Genomic DNA, 13,725 nt, shown 5'->3' on the forward strand with positions numbered 1-13,725 from the left:
TACTACTAACACAAGTATTGATCCTTGGTATGTAGATTTTGCTAACTACGTTCTGGGTGGCGAGCTACCACCTAACATGTCTTATCAGCAGAGGAAGCGATTTCTTCACGATGTGAAGCGATATTTCTGGGATGATCCTTATTTATTTAAGGAGTGTGATGACGGTCTTTACAGACGGTGTATTCTGCAGTGGGAGACAAGATCAATCCTAGAAGGATGTCATTCTTCCTCTTATGATGGTCACCACGGTCCGTCGCGAACCGTGGCCAAGGTACTTCAGTCTGGTTGTTTCTGGCCTACATTAATTGCAGATGCTAAAGTGTTTGTTTCAGCTTGTGATGCCTGTCAGCGTTCGGAAAATATTTCTACGAGACATGAGATGCCCCCAAAATGGCATTCTAGAGATCTAGGTTTTTGATGTCTGGGGCATTGATTTCCAAGGACCTTTTCCGTCTAGTAAAGGTAACAGGTATATTCTAGTAGCTGTAGACTATGTGTCTAAGGGGGTAGAGGTGTTGCCTCACATAACTGTGATGATGCCAAGACCGTGATTAAACTATTTAAAAAGATTATTTCCCCCCAATTTGGTGTCCCTAGGGTCGTCATTAGTGATGGGGGTATGCATTTTAAAGAAAAGAAACTTACAGCTTTATTGTCTAAAGTCGATGTCCAACATCGTCGAGGTCTGGGGTATTATCCCCAAACCAGTGGGCAGGTTGAGGTTCTCTAATATGGAACTAAAGGAGATTTTGGCTAACGTTGTTTCTAAATCACGGAAGGATTGGAGCTTAAAATTAGATGACACATTATGGGCATATCGGTCTGCCTTTAAAACACCGATTGGTGCATCACCATATCGGTTGGTTTATGGGAAGTCTTGTCATTTACCTGTTAAACTAGAATTTAAGGCTTGGTGGGCCATACGTGAATTGAATTATGATTCTTAGTTGTGTGGTGAGAAACGTTTATTGCAGCTAGATGAGCTAGAAGAGTTTAGGCTAAATGCATATGACAGCTCGCGCATCTACAAGAAGAAAACGAAGAGATGGCACGACAAAAGAATCATACCACGAGAATTCCATGTCGGGCAGAAGGTGCTGCTATTTAATGCCCGACTGCGCTTATTTCCTGGTAAGCTTAAGTCCAGGTAGAGTGGCCCTTATACAGTGACTAGTGTCACCAAGTTTGGGTCCGTTGAGCTAGAGAATTCCGAGGACAGAATATTTAAAGTGAATGGCCATCATGTGAAGCATTACTATGGAGCAAATGATTTTGTTGGCAACGTTGAAGTGTTCTACTTCAACCATCTAGATGAGCAAGACAATTGAAGCCAAAAGGTCGTGCGGGACCTCTTAAACCTGCGGTATCCAGGAGGCAACCCGGCTTGTAATTTATTGTACTTTGTGTAAAACATTTAGTTAGCTTCGTGTGCTTTAGTTGATAGCTTTACGGGCGATAGACTAGAACGTTTAGACCTGTTTTTTTCGTTTTGTGGGTCGTTGTTGCATGTTTGCAGGTGCCTCAATGACGCCTAGGAATCGTGCTTAGGATCTCTCGATCGAGTACTTTAATCACTCGATCGAGTACTTTAATCTCTCGATCGAGTACTCTCCGCAGTCGATCGAGCACCCTCAGAAGATGACTTCTCGATCGAGCCCTTTCCGTTCTCGATAGAGCCCTTCCGCAGTCCCATTATACTCGATCGAGAGCCACCTGCTTCGATCGAGTTCGCCTGTTTTGACTCACGTCCGGTGATGTTGTTATGGGGCTATTTACGACTTCCCTCGTTGCTGGCTGGTTTGGGGAGGTCCTTACTTCGCGTTATCTTGTGAGGTTTCCAAGGTTACACTCTTCTTTTCAGTTTGCATTTCTTTTCCTTATTTTTGGGTACAATGAGGGCATTGTACGGTTTGGTTTGGGGAGGGTATATGCATCCAATTCCTTGTGTCTGCATATTGTTTTTATTGCATTTCAGTTTGCACGTTTATTTTTGCATGCATTGTTTATTTTAATTTTAAAATTCAAAAATCTTATAAAAATTAAAAAATTTGGAAATATCAAAAAAAATTCATGTTTATTTCAGCATATAGGTTGAGTCGGAACGGTGAGACTTTTATGCTACATTGAGTCGTTTTACCTTTGCCCTGCAAATTTTTAACATTTTTGTTGGCATAAGTTATTTTCATAATCTATGAGTTTTTTGTTTAAACTTAGCTGAACAAATAGACTTGACTCTAATATTAGCAAACTACATATACATTCTAAGATTTAGAGCTTGATAAACTGGTGACATTCACGACCGGTTTCATTTAGGATGTGAGTAGTACTCCTTATAAGACATGTAACATCAAATTGCACAAACATGACACTCTTTTCTTAGTACCTGTATGCATTCGGGTTCGTGGCGGTTACACATGTGGAGAGGTAACTTACGACCCCTTCTTTAATTTCTACCCATGAGCCTCACATAGCCAAATTGACATGTTTTGACCCATCATTTAACTACGATCCTAAATTTAGCCTACCCTAGTCAAGCTAGTTTAGCGGTTATTTTGGGTATATTGTTATTATCAATTTTGTATTTTGTCTTGAATAAAGAAGATGAGGAGAATGAAAAGGAAAAAGTGAAATGGAAAAAATGAAAAAATGATGAAAGAAAGTTGAAAGAAGAAAAAAAATGAAACATATGAAAAAGATTGTTGAATATTACTCCCATGCTTGTTATTATATTTCATGCGGAGTCTTTTGATGGTGTGAGTGATGTTTTGCCACAATGGCACGAATTTATTTCTTGTATATTGAGCAGTGAAGCGGAATCCCCCTACTACTAAGAGAATAAAAATTCTCTTAGTTTTCCCTCCAAAAAGCATCTAGCTAAATAAGGTAATAAATAAAATTTTCTTTCATTACATTATTATCTTTTCAATGAATATATTCTTATAAATAAACTCTAATTTTTTAAAATAAATTCATAATTATGATTTTCTCATTAAAATAAAATAAAATTGATACTAAATTATAAAATATAAGTTGCTAAATTTTCCAGTAATGCAATAATTATTACTGTAGAGAATAACTTGACACATGCCACATATCCGTCTATAACTAAATACGGGACAAATACAATACCACATTCCTAATAGGACAAGCAACAAGTGGGGTGGTGAGGGCCAAAAATATCACCACTTTCAAGCTATTTGACCCGTCTTTAGCTATAGACGGATATATCCGTCTATAGCAAAACTAGCTGAAAAAAATTCACAACTTAAATAAATTTTTATATTAATTTTCCATTTCAATTTTTTTTATTTCATCAAAATACAATGGAGTGAACTGATAAATATTAATTAGGTGCAAATTTTGAAAGTATAAATCCTCCTATATAATATATGGAAACAAATTAGATTTTCATTTATTAAACTAATTTTCCATTTAAAATAATCTATACATAAAAACTATATCTCCTATTATTAACTTCGTGACGAAAAAAGATTTTTAAAAAAAATTAATGTAGTTAAAATATTTTCATAAAAAACACAATTCATGGAATTATTCAATTCTTTTGATTAATTTTAATATTAGTTATCTTTTATAAAAGTTGGCGAGATATAAATCTAAAATCTATAACTAATACACTAAAAATTAAAAGGGCTATATTTACCGCGCATTTGCGCGGGATCTACACTAGTAAATTCATTATTTGGTTACAATTGTACTAGCTTGGCTTTACCTCCACTTATCCAAATCGTTTTGCCCCTTCTGACCCAATTACTTCCTCACATTACATGTAAGGGTTGGAATATGTGTCCTCGACAATAGTGCGATCACATGATTTAATATCATAATTAAATCTCATAATAAGAATACGTAAGAGATGACTCATTTATATAGTCAACTGATCAACATTAATCGGTAACGATTGGCTTGCTAGAGTTTGACGTTACTATCGTAGGACGGTGGTGGTCAGTTGATCCCTTAAGGTCACACCTAAAGGATGATGCCCTTATCAGTAAATTTAATTAATTGTATGTCAATACAAGTTGATTAATTCCTTAAATATGAACAATTTATATTTATGAGAGGAAATATGTATCTTATTGTAATGTGATTAAATAAGATTCAATTTAGTGAATTAATATGTTAATTTACTATACGTAATTTATTTTCGCAGTACATATTTTACTCATCTCAGTACATTTTACATCAAACTTTCCATTTATCTACCCTTGACTACAAAATATCAACCTAATTCTCTCTACATTCTCTCTATTGTTACATCCTTGACAATCTTCAACCTTTGTCAAATTATTCACTAATCCGTTACTAATAATCAAATTGACACATCGACTCTTTGTTATAGGTTTTTATTTTTTTTAATTAGGATTTATGTTCAAATTAATTATTGGTAATTGGTGGGTTGATGGGGATATTGGTGTAGTCGGATGTCGCCAGCGATAAGGACTATCGGCGGTCACCGAATTCCGTTCAACAGGCATCTATGTAGTATATTTAAAAAAAAATCAAAATAGCAAAGAAATGATGTAGTACACTGGGCGGCAAGCATATATAGGGCATTAGTGCAAATGTACTATGCAGTGTAGCGTAATGCATAAATTAAACAAATTACAAAATTCCGTTTGATTGGGCATAAATAGTTCATATGTATGTTGTATGTCATATGTAGTTAAGTAGTAATGTACTCCGTAGTATAGAGTGCTACACAATGAAGGTTTGAAATAGTGGATTTGTAAAAGTAGAGGAGGATGAAGGTTTGAAATTAGAGAGAATACAATAGAGAGAAGTTAGAGAGGGAAAATAAAGGAAGAAATGAAAGGGGTATAATTGTCAACATTGTACTGAGTTGAGTAAAATGTGTACTGCGAAAATCAGGACCCTTTACTAAATTATGTTGAGGTTTTATAAATAATTTCGAGGTAGAGGTAATTAGTTATTTACATTTACAAGAGGTTATAAATTTAACTAACTAGCTATTATGCGACCCATTATATGTTGATATAATGATAAAATATTACTCAATAAGTTGAGTGAATATATGTTTATTAATTTGTCACATTATTGTTGTATGATCAAATTAATATTTAATTATGTAAGATAATTAAACATAAGACTTATAAGCATTTGTGGGACAAATATTATAAGACAAAAATGGACCCATATAGGTACATATGTACCATCCAAAACATAAGATGGTGGAGTTTTTTGGTTTTGTCATTTAGTTGTTGGAAAGATGCTCCAACAACTTATGACAACACTTTATTAAAGCCTACTACCTACACTATTTTGCATAAGACATTTTATGAAGCAAAATATGCTCTTAAGAAGAGCATTTGGCCGGAAGCATCAAGAGGAGAGAGGACACTTGTTGTTCTTATTTTTCTACTCTCTTATTCTCAAAATATGCAACATGCAAAAACCTCTCACATATTTTTTTTCTTCTTCATCAAAACATGAGAAGTTTTGATTAATTGTTCAAAGAAATTACTAATATTATTAGTGTAATATATGAGTATTAGTAATCAATTTTAAGGTAAACTACTAAACAACTATCTAGCACATATTATTTGGTAGTGATAAGGGTTAAATCTTGGGTGCAATCAAGAAGAGAGCTCTTAATTTAGAGTTTTGGAGGATCATCCTTATATTTATCATAGCTCAAGAACAAGTGAAGGTAGGAGACCTAACTTGTGCCTATAAATCCGAAAATTATAATGTAAGGGACATTATTTTTCTTATAAATCTCTTATTTTGTTATGCATGCACTAGATCTAAAGAACAAATAATTAAGAAGTTAATTAGTTCGCTATTAGAAGAGTATAATAAGAGGTAAATAAATCTAACAAGTGGTATCAGAGCATAAGGATGTTGCATGCATAATCGGTTATTGTTTTTCCGAGTTAAAATGTAAACATATAAATCTAAAAATTTGAGTTTTATGAAGATAAAGCCACGAAATTTTTTTCATATTATATATTCTGATCCTAAACTGTTTTTAGGTCATTTTTATGATTTATGGAAATTTATAGCTCATTTTAATGATTTTAGTGATTTTATTACATTTTTATGAGTAAAATGAACTTTTATTCACTAAAATAAGTTAACCTTCACTACTGGCCGTGGTATTTCAGTATGACCTCACATGAATATTTTATGTATTTCATGTAAAATATCATATTAATGTGATTAATATTTCATGATTTATGAATTTTTAGTGTAAAAATGGCATAAATGGAGGTTAAAATGACTAAAAATGGTTAAACTTACTCTCTGGCCTTGAAAATTTTATATGACCTCACATGCATATTTTACAAGTTGTGTGTAAAATATCATATTAATTGGATTAATATTGCATGATTTATGATTTTTATGAGATAAAAATGGATTAAAAGAGGTAAAATGGTTAAAAATAGTTAAATTTCGAATTAGGCCATAAAACTTTAATATATTGTCACATGCATAATTTACAGAGTGTGTGTAAATTTTAAGATGAAATGATCTCATTTAGCATGATTTATGAATTTTTAGTGTAAAAAATGGCAGAAATAATGACTATTTTAGCATAAATAGCTAAAACGAATTGCATGGCATGAGAAAATTATTTTAGATTGCATAAATATCCCACTTATCAGATCTAAAGTTTTAAAGTTGATGGGATTAATTTTTAGATACTTTAGATGTTTTATGAGATAAAACCGATAAATTGCAACTATATTTTCTGGAAATTAATTCGAAAATTTTAACCATGATTTTTGATATTATGAGTGTCATGGACTTATTCTAAAATGTTTAAAAATTAAAAATTCAAATTTTGAAATTATTTTAATTTAATTTGGATTTATTTCATAAATGTTATGTGTTTAAGGTCAAAAATGAGCATAAAAATTAAATCAAGTTGAATTATTGTCAAAATTTGAGTGATGACTAATTTTTGAGTCCTAAGAGTGTTAGGATAATTAACTTGAGCTTAGATGTGATTTAAGTGTTAATTTGTGATTTTAAAAGGTTACGATCACGCATTTCCATAAAACCGGGTTATATAAAAGATATAAGTTAAATAGGGCGATTTGGCACATAATTTGGCATGATAGGTGAAAGATCATAGATCCAAATTAGACTCTCTAATAAAAATGAAAGTATCTCATAATTTATCATTTAGGTGATCTATGTAACATGCATGCTAATATGAAAGCATAAAAATGTAAGTATAAGGAAAAACAATTTCCTTACATTGATTTTGTGGTAAAAAGGGCACAAACTAGTTTACCTTACTAGCTTGTTCTTGAGCTTATACCAAATGGATGATCCTCCTTACTAATCTTCAAAGAGAAGATCTCCTTCAAGATGCACCCAAGAACTTACCCAAAAATAATAAGAAGTATCTAAGTAGAACTTGTTAATATTATACCCTTAATATTATTTGTAATATTACTAACAAGTCTTAGTAATAAAATTTATTTACTAACAATCTTAGTAAAGAGGAATAATTATTTTTAGAGAGATGAATGATTTATGTTCACATGCAAAACATACAAAATGATGTAGTGAAGAAAATGAACAAAGGATGGAGTATAAAGGAAGGGAAAGTGGCGGGTGGAATGGAGTGTTGGAGTGGACAAATTTTGTCTTATATTTTTCATCTTACATCACATGCAAAATCTTATATAAGATAACTTATGGTAGTATACAAAATAAGGTGAAATGATTATGTGAGTAATCATCCACTACTCTATTTTACACGGTCCACTTGCCCATTTACGGGTCCATGTTGGTTCTTATATTTGTCGCACAAATACGTGTAATTTTATTTTAAACATCGTTTCATGTTTAAATACTTCCATAATTAATTCGTCCAAATCACTCTGTAAATATACGTGTACCACTACACATATTATTTACGTACTAATATTAATCACATTAATTAATTAGTACAATTTTAGTGAATTAACAATTAATTAACTAAAACCCGTCTCTCAAAATTTATTATTCAATTATCACATAATTAAATAATAACTGTCGTTCCTCGAGTTCGCAACTCGAATTCTCTCTTAAAATAATTGACTAACCGTTTAGTCTACAAATCAAGGGACTAAATAAATTGTATCTCATACAATTAATTAGTTGTCTATTGGGGTTCGTTCCTATAGGTGTGACCGAAAGGGGTCAGTTGATCACCGCCGTCTCACGACAATAACGTCAAACTCTAGTCAGCCAACCGTTATCGATTTACGTTAATCAACTGACGAGGATCAAATAATTAAATATCTGATGATATTCCATTAATGAGATTTATTATGTTAACGCACTATTGTGGAGGACACTAACTCCAACAATCTCCCACTTGTCCGACACAACGTGTGCGCTACCAATTCTCTTGTCCATTTTAATCTCCCACTCAATGCAAGGTGTCTTTTAGGTCGCACTTGCACACGAACATGTCGCGAGTGGTTTTCTTGGTCGGGAGTGGGACTACCTGACCGGAAAAATCTCTCACGGATTACTTCCGAGCGTGGCCACACATTTGTAGTCATTAACTCCTCGAGTGGCCTTGAGATATAGTTACCCAACGTGGGTGGACAATTCTTGTATGCCCTATCTATCCTATTGCACAATACAGCTCACCATGACCTAGTAAATGCCCTTTTGGCCTCCTTTCACGGCACGACCTATGACAAAAACCAAAGTCACTCGGAAACTGCACTTGCTCAGATAATAGTCTCCAGTCAAAAGAATCGACTCATTAGAACATCTTAGAGATCCCCTCCACGACCAGGCGTCTAAAATAGAACTTAGGGACTCTCTAAATGGTCACTGTCCGGCAAAGTGTCACACACTCTGCCTATGTAATCGTCCAGTCATCACGTATGACCTTATGGTGTTGAACAACCATCAATCGACTTACAATCTAGTCACTCCGAGACGTCACCTCATTAAGTGACTAGGGACAAAATACAATGTTCATCTTATTCACTTGAATAGTGTTCAACATTGTCTCCACAACTTATTCAGATAAACAAGGTATTTAAAATTTAGTCACACTAAACAAAAGATTCATAAAAGAATGAATGCGAAAACAATGAATGTGATTATCATATATATAATAAAAGATACACTATCCAATTATTACATATCCATAATCTAAAGAAAATATGGTACTCGTCTCAATCCCATAGCGACGACATGACCATCGTTCTTAGTCTTTGATAAAGGCTTGGTTAAAGGATCAAAAAATATTATCATCTGTCCCAACCTTACAAATGTCAATTTCCTTCCTTTCCACATAATCTCTAATTACATGGTATTTCCTTTCAATATGTCTAGATTTGTTACTAGACTTAGGCTCTTTGGCTTGAAAAATAGCTCCAATGTTATCACAATATAGAGTGATAGGATCTTTGGCGGAATGGACTACTCCTAGCCCCTCCATGAATTGCCTAATCCAAACAAATGACTTCCTTCGCGACCTCGACGCGCGCAAGGTACTCAGCCTCTGTTGTAGAATATGCGGTAACGCTTTGCTTGAAGCTCTTCCAGCAAACTGCTCCTCCATTTAGCATAAACATATAGCCGGATTGGGACTTCATGTCATCCCGATCGGTTTGGAAACTTGCGTCCGTGTAACCTCTTACACGCAACTCAGTTTCTCCTCCAAACACTAAGAACGAATCCTTAGTCCTTCTCAAGTACTTAAGGATGTTCTTTACGGCTATCCAGTGACTCTCACCAGGCTTGGCTTGATAACGACTTGTCATGCTTAAGGCATACGCAACATCGGGACGAGTGCAAATCATAGCATACATGATAGACCTAACAGCGGAAGCATAAGGGACGGTCTTCATATGTTCAATTTCCTTAGGAGTGGAGGGAGACTGTGACTTGCTCAAAATAATCCCTTGGCCCATAGGTAGAAATCCTCTCTTGGAGTCTTTCATATTGAACCGGTCAAGAACTTTGTCAATATAAGCTTCTTGACTCAATGCTAGTATCCTCTTGGACCTATCCCTATAGATCCGGATACCCAAGATTCGTTGTGCCTCTCCCAAGTCCTTTATCTGGAAGTGTTTCCCTAGCCACTCCTTAACGGAAGTGAGCGATGGAACATCATTCCCAATGAGCAATATGTCATCCACATATAGGACAAGGAATGCAACCTTACTCCCACTAAACTTCATGTATAAACACGGTTCTTCCACACTTCTCGTGAAACCGTATTGTTTAATAACATGATCAAAGCGATGATTCCAACTCCTAGATGCTTGCTTAAGACCATAAATGGACTTCTTGAGCTTACACACCTTCTTAGGGTTAGATGTATCCACAAAACCTTCAGGTTGTATCATGTACACCTCTTCTTCTAGAATCCCATTCAAGAAGGCGGTTTTGACATCCATTTGCCAAATCTCATAATCATGAAATGCGGCAACCGCTAAGATTATCCTAATAGACCGAAGCATAGCGACTGGAGCGAAGGTTTCATCATAGTGTAAACCATGAACTTGGGTGAAACCTTTTGCCACCAATCTAGCTTTGTAAACATCCACATGTTTATTCACGCCGAGCTTAATTTTATATATCCATTTACACTGAAGGGGTCGCACTCCCTCAGGTAAATCCACCAAGTCCCATACTTGGTTCTCGTACATGGAATCCATTTCGGACCGCATGGCTTCTAGCCAAAGCGAGGAGTCGGGACTAGACATGGCCGATTTGTAGGTAGTGGGTTCATCACTTTCAAAAAGTAACAAAATACCATCCTCTTCGATGTTACCAAGGTAGCAATCAGGTGGATTAGAAATCCTACTTGACTTTCTAGGAACAATTACCGTTTCAGAGGAAGAAGGAATGATATCCTCCACGTTCTCCTCTACCTCATTCTCGGTTTGTGGCTCTTGAACTTCTTCAAGTTCAAATTTTCTCCCACTCTGTCTCCTAGAAATAAACTCCTTTTCTAGGAAGACAACATCACGAGCCACAAACACTTTGTTCTCGTGTTTATTGTAGAAGTAATAGCCACGTGTTTCCCTTGGATATCCTACAAAAAGACATTTGTCAGACCTGGGTACAAGCTTATTGCCAGACTTGATCTTAACGTACGCTTCGCAACCCCAAATACGCATGAATGACAAATGAGGGACTTTCCCTGTCCATATCTCATATGGAGTCTTATCGCCCGCTTTAGTCGGGCTTCGATTTAGTGAAAATACTGCAGAAAAGAGGGCAAAACTCCCAAAATAAACTAGGAAGCTCAGTTAGACTCATCATGGACCGAACCATATCAAGTAAAGTTTGGTTTCTCCTTTCGGCCACACCATTTAATTGCGGTGTGCCAGGAGGAGTCCATTGTGATACTATACCACAATCTTTTAGGTGTGAATCAAATTCAATATTTAAATACTCACCACCACGGTCGGACCGTAGGGTCTTTATCTTTTTATCCAATTGGTTCTCTACTTCATTTTGGAACTCTTTGAACTTGTAAAAGGCTTCACTCTTGTTCTTTATTAAGTAGACATACCCATATCTACTTAAGTCATCAGTAAAAGTAATGAAGTAGTGAAAACCTCCTCTAGCGGTGATGGTTAATGGTCCACACACATCCGTATGTATGAGAGCCAAAACCTCACTAGCTCGTGTCCCTTTTCCCACAAAAGGTGTACAAGTCATCTTGCCTAGAAGGCAAGACTCGCATGTACCATAAGATTCGAAACCAAATGGTTTGAGCACTTTTGATGAAGCAAGTCTCTTAATGCGTCTTTCGTTTATGTGGCCTAAACGACAATGCCAAAGGTAGGATTCGTTTGGATCACCCGTTTTGAGCTTTTTAGTTTCCACATGATAAACGTCATTAACATCATTTAAAACATAAATGCCTTCAATTGAAATGGACTTGCCATAAACCACATCATTAAAAGAAAAAGTACAACACTTGTCCTTAATCATAAAACAAAAGCGTTCCGCGTCTAACGCGGAAATGGAGATGATGTTCTTAGTTAAAGTTGGTACAAAATAACACTTATTTAAATACAACTCTAAACCACTAGCTAAAGTGAGCACATAGGTCCCCACGGAAACGGCGGCTACTCTAGCTCTATTGCCCATGCGGAGATCCACATCACCTTTTGCTAGTGCCTGCACGTCCCTTAAACCCTGGAAATGATTACAAAGGTGAGAGCCACATGCGGTATCAAGTACCCAAGTGGAAGTACAAGCATAATTAACGTCTATCACATAGAGAGAGGAAATCATACCAATAGGCGTCACACGCCCTTCTTTGAGATCCTCCAAGTATTTGGGACAACTCCTCCTATAATGCCCCTTCCCATTACAATGGAAACATTCGGCCTCGGAGAGCTTGACACTTTTTGCCTTGGGATTTCCATTCTCAACGGCTTTCCCCTTTCCCTTGTCATTTTTCTTTGACGATTTCTTGAATTTGGACTTTTCCTTCCCTTTTCCTTTCTTAACTCCAAGTGACATGTTCTTTAACTTCATGGTTAAAACATCTCCTTTTTCACTCCCACTAGCTTCCATATCCCTCTTCGCTTGGGTGAGGAGTGCATGAATTTCATGGTAACTCTTATCCATGTCATTCATGTTTTAGTTTACCCTAAAGTGGGCAAACTTGGTGGGGAGTGAGTGGAGGATACGATCCACCACAAGAGTTTTAGGAATCTTACACCCTAGACGCTCTAGGATGTCAACATATTCGACCATTTTGAGTACATGGGGACCAACCTTTTGGCCCTCTCAAGCTTAGCTTCAAAGAAGCGTGCCGCCGCATCGTATTGACGGACTTTAGGTGTTTGTGAAAACATAGTGATCATACGAGTGAATATCTCGTACGCATTTAAAGAAATGCATGATAGCTTGAGCTTTGGCGACATCGACCATATCAACACATTCTTGATATCATTCGACATGCTCACATGGTCATCATAGGCGGTCCGCACCTCCGATGAAGCCCTTTCACCGGGCTCGATAGGAGGAGCATCAGTCAAGTAAGTGAGCACATTATCGGACAACGCGGCACTTTTGATGTTGGATTCCCATTCAAGAAAGTTACTACCATCATCTTTTAAGATACATTTGTCCATTACGGACCTTAGCCATGAATCTTTGCTTAGTGAAGTAGTCGATGGAGTTGATGAAGTTGCCATTGCGAATTAAAATGCTACAACAAAAAGGAAAAATTAACATCCATTGTTTTAAAAATTACTTGTAAAAACATGTTTAGCAAGTTTTAGCATTTATATAATGATCTCCCACTAAATTATATAAATGATTCCAAGACCCAAATATTAAACAAAAATGAGCATCGCTTGGGCGAAACATCCCATAATTGTGTAAATTCGGTAAGTCACGTTGACTAATTCTACCTCTAGAACTCTTGGTCGATGAATTTCCTTAAATCCATCTACTAGCCCCGGAACACAAGACCGTCTTATATCCCGTTGAGTCCAACCAATTTTAGCGTGTGATAACCATTTACCACCCTACTTACCAAAGGTAAAAAGAGAACACCCCGCTTGGGCGAGTGTGGCTCTAATGAACAAGAGATTCATAGGTATTACTAATTGGTAAGGCTAATCTCAATTTTAGTTATGTGAGAGATCTTGTCAATTTAGTCATAAATTCCTAATAAGTGAATTAATTCGGTGAATGTAAATGACGTGAATTGACAACCGCGAAAATAAAATGCATGTCAATGGC

The sequence above is a fragment of the Silene latifolia genome, chromosome 5 (assembly GCF_048544455.1).
Source record: "Silene latifolia isolate original U9 population chromosome 5, ASM4854445v1, whole genome shotgun sequence".
In the NCBI taxonomy this organism is placed as follows: domain Eukaryota; kingdom Viridiplantae; phylum Streptophyta; class Magnoliopsida; order Caryophyllales; family Caryophyllaceae; genus Silene; species Silene latifolia.